Genomic DNA, 4,723 nt, shown 5'->3' on the forward strand with positions numbered 1-4,723 from the left:
CGGGACACCAGCGGGGTGCCCTTCGATTCCATTCCAAGGGATTTCTTCCCACCAACAAGCAGGCAAGCAGCTCGACACGGGGCACCAGCGGGGTGCCCTTCGATTCCATTCCATTCTGACACGGTCTCCTTGGAGATGGCATCAGATCCCACAGGTCAAGGGTTGAGTCTCCAATACTGTGCCCCTGCCAACTTCTGATGCCAATTGCAAGCCCAGCTTAAATTACCAGTGCTTCTGACTGGCTAAAAATTGGGGTTCACATGACCCCCTTCTTAGGTTTATTAATCTGATAGAGTGGCTCACAGAACTCAGGGAACCCCTTACTCAGGATTACCAGTTACTATAAAGGATATGACAAAGGATGCAGATGAAGAGATGTACAGGGCAAGGTACAGGAGAACGAGCTTGGAGCTTTGGTGCCCACCCTGAAGCGTCACCCTCCATGAACCTCCACGTGTTCAACTATCTAGAACTCTCCACACACAGTCCTTTTTGGGTTTTTATGGAGGCTTCATTACGTAGGCATGATTGATTAAATCATTGGCCATTGGTGATCAAGTTAGCCATCAGCTTCTCTCTCCTCCCTGGAGGTTAGGGGATGGGGCTGAAACTCCTAGCCCTCTAATCCTGCCTTGGTCTTTACAATGACCAGTTTCCACCCTGAAGCCACCTAAGGGCTGCCACTCAACAGCGAACTCATTAGCATACAAAATACATCACTTTGGTGATTCTAAGCATTTTAGAAATTGTATGCCAGGAAAATGGAAATGAAGACCAAATATATATTTTACCACAGCAAACACACTTACCTCCTAGAGTTGGCTGAGACGTAGCACACTGCCCCGCACATCTCATACGCTCCTTCCATCCTTGCTGGCCATTATCATGGTTTGTGCAGTCTGAGAAAGAAAATCAGCAAATGTTCCAGTTGAAAAGCAAAGGAAATAAATATTTAAAAACAGAGAGAAGAAAGAATTTTAAAGGGAAAGCAGGAGAATCATTCTTGAATAACTGACATGTACTCAGTGGCAAGAGATGGGAAAGATGTGAAAAATGTTATTCCACATATTTAGTCTTGTATCGAATGATTGACTTATATCCAATTAGAGAACTTGGAGTTGGAGGCCTCACTCTTCTCCCCATATTTTGTATCATGTTAAAACAAATATGAAAATGTTATAAAAGTCATAAAATGATTCAATATCATATCCCCTTTAGATTATAGCCCCTTGAAGATTATTTCTCCTCTACTGCTATACCCTCAGCAGCTAGTATGTTTTTGGAGATTAGTCAAGTTTCTGAGTAAAGGTGTCAGCATCAACAACTAGCTACTAAATGTATTTGCTTCTTTTCTGACATACCATGAAGTCACTATATAGTATAGCCAGAGTGTCTGTCAGTTCAACCACCCGCTTGTTAACATCTTTCACTGGCCCTTTATCGCCTCCTGGAGAAGGGTTTCTCGGCCTCAGCACTATTCACATTTTGGGCTAGAAAAATCTTTGTTGTGGGGGCGTCCTGTGCACTGCAGATGGTGAGTGAAATACTTAACTTCTACTCATTAGATACCTATAGCACAGCTCCGTTTGTGACAATCAAGAATGCCTCCAGGCGTTGTCAAATGTCCCCTGGGGGCAAAATCACCCAGGGATGAGAACCACTGTGTTAGAGGAAAACACAACTGAGCCATCACCCTTAGAGCTTTCCACTACAGCTGGTAGTTTACTTCTAGTTCATGTAATCTTCTTATGCTGCCCCAGACCCTGTCCTGGACTTTGTTCAAGTTGCCCTAATGCTACTGGGAAAATGACAACAACCTCCACTACCAACCTCCTTCCTCTGTGCCCAAAAACAGTTAAAAAAAAGAACCTCTTTTTCCCTCTAGCTGTCAATTATGGGTTGAATTTCGTCCCTCCCCCAATTAATATATTGATGTCTTAACCCTTAGTAGCTCAAAATGTGACTGTATTTGTAAATAAGGTCATTAAGGTGGGCCCTAATCAAATGTAACTGGTGTTCTTAAAAGAATAGGAAGTTTGGACACAGACAGATATATAGAGAACACCACGTGAACATGAAGACAGCCAGCTACAAGAAAAGGAGAGAAGCCTCAGAAGAAATCAGCCCTTGATCCTAAACTTCCAGTCTCCAGAACTGTGAGGAAATAAATTTTTATCATTTGTCACCCTATGGATGGTATGTTGCTGTAGCAGACCTACCACCTGTCTTCAGAAAAGTTTTCTAGAGAAATAGCCTTTATTCTTCAAGCTCCCTCTGACCTACCATTTCCCATCATTTTGTAAATATTTTCAGGCCCTAATAATGTTGATTTTATTTCCATTATTTCTTCTACTGTCACACACTTCTTTTTATTTTATTTTATTTTATTTTTAGACGGAGTCTCGCTCTGTCGCCCAGGCTGGAGTGCAGTGGCCAGATCTTGGTTCACTGTAAGCTCCACCTCCCAGGTTCACGCCATTCTCCTGCCTCAGCCTCCCGAGTAGCTGGGACTACAGGCGCCGCCACCTCGCCCGGCTAGTTTTTTTGTATTTTTTAGTAAAGACAGGGTTTCACCGTGTTAGCCAGGATGGTCTTGATCTCCTGACCTTGTGATCCGCCGGTCTCGGCCTCCCAAAGTGCTGGGATTACAGGCGTGAGCCACCGTGCCCGGCCCCTGTCACACACTTCTTAATAGGGCAGGTGTTTTGAGGTGTGACCGGAAATTGACTGGTATCAACTTCCAGTGTTTGTGTGATAGGAGGTCTCAAACTACAGGATAGATGTGTCATATCTCCCATGAGTATCAGTTTTGCACAGTGATTTTTTTTTTTTTGAGATGGAGTTTTGCTCTTCTTGCCCAGGCTGGAGTGCAATGGCAAGATCTTGGGCTCACTGTAACCTCCCCCTCCCGGGTTCAAGCAATTCTTCTGCCTCAGTCTCCCGAGTAGCTGGGATTACAGGACCCCACCATCACGCCTAATTTTTTGTGTTTTTGTAGAGACGGGTTTTCACCATGTTGGCCAGGCTGGTCTCGAACTCCTGACCTCAGGTGATCTACCTGCCACAGCTTCCCAAAGTGCTGGGATTACAGGAGTGAGCCACCGCGCCCGGCTTGCTCATTTATTTATTTATTTATTTTTGAGACGGAGTCCTACTCTGTCGCCCAGGCTGGAGTGCAGTAGCGACTCACTGCAGCCTCTGCCTCCCTGGTTCAAACGATTCTCCTGTCTCAGCTTCCTGAGTAACTGGGATTACAGGCGTGCATCACCACGCCCAGCTAATTTTTGTATTTTTAGTAGGGATGGGGTTTCATTATGTTGGTCAGGCTGGTCTCGAACTCCTGACCTCGTGATCCATCCACCTCGGCCTCCCAAAATGCTGGGATTACAGGTGTGAGCCACCGTGCCTGGCCGCTCAGTGATTTTTTCAGGAAAATGTTAAATAATTTGTTCATGCATTAATTTAAAGCGTATTTACGTGAAAACGAATATAGTTTTAGCATATTCCTGTATATTTCACGGACATTTCTAGCTGATAGCATGTTCCTCTCAATGGAAGTGTTCCCTTTCCTCAGCTTCAGGGTCTCTTCATCACTCAGAGGCAGCATCCTACTGGCGCACCAGATGTTCGTTCAGCCATTGCAGAGAGGCCAGGTGTGAAACCAGACCAGTCTATCTGCAAAGCTAAGAAATATTCCTAACGGACTTCGCGGAGAGGGAGAGGGAGGTTTTAAATTAATCCTAAGCTTTTCTGATTTTGGGGTTCCAGGTCTGCTATACATACTCTTGCATGTCATAATGGGCACAGCCCTAGTAACTCTGATTTGAAACGATGATCTGAGGTTATCGATTAGGGAGAGGAATAAGGACAGAGAAGCAGAGCAACGGAGACCGGGAAGTTTCCGTCTCTGCCCTGGATTGCAGCCAACTGCTTAGGCACACACACCTGCTGTCCTCCAGGCTCTGAGTCACCTCCCCGTCTCTCCCTGTCCAACGAGCAGCTGCCAAATGGCGGCCAAATCCAATAGATATAAGCCAGGACCCCACCTGTGTTTCAATTACTTTCTTTGAAATTTGCCACGTCCAGGTTTATTGACCCGGGCAGTCTTTTCAACATTTCCTTATGCTGCATACGGGTGGGGCCAGGGACCTTCTTGTGCACTGCCAGTCCTCACAACAGAAAACGTTGAATTCAGCTACTTGGAACCTCGTTCCTGGTTCGAGCTTCAGGGAAAGCCAGAAGAGCAAGAGCCAGCCTGGTTAGTCACTCCCACATCTGTAACCCCATTTTAGGGGCCTTGTCACGCTAGCGCCCTTCAGGTACCACAAACCAGGCTTCTCCAAGGGCGCTGCCGCAGGTTTCCAGGAGGTATCAAAGTCGATGATCCCGGCCCTGTGACCCCAGGGTTTGAAAATTCAGACCTTTAGCCCAACGGAGAGGTTGGCTCAGCGGTCCTCCCAGCATCCTCGGGTGACATTAGGATTCCTGGGAGATTCGAGAGGCCGCCGGGAGGACATGGGAACTGCGTTCAGGCCTCCCACTGCCAGCCAGGCGAGAGGCGGGACGCGAAGCCGCGGCCTCCTTCCTCTTCCCTCAGGCGGCGGCGGCGGCAGGCCCCGCCCTGCGCGGCGGCCGTCAGCGGAGGGGCGGGGCCTGCCACAGCGTCGCCGGTTGACGCGAATGACGCGGCGCCAGTCAGGCCGCAGCCCCGCTGCTTGGCCGT

The sequence above is a fragment of the Rhinopithecus bieti genome, unplaced genomic scaffold (genome assembly GCF_001698545.2).
Source record: "Rhinopithecus bieti isolate Rb0 unplaced genomic scaffold, ASM169854v2 scaffold_32012, whole genome shotgun sequence".
Classification (NCBI taxonomy): domain Eukaryota; kingdom Metazoa; phylum Chordata; class Mammalia; order Primates; family Cercopithecidae; genus Rhinopithecus; species Rhinopithecus bieti.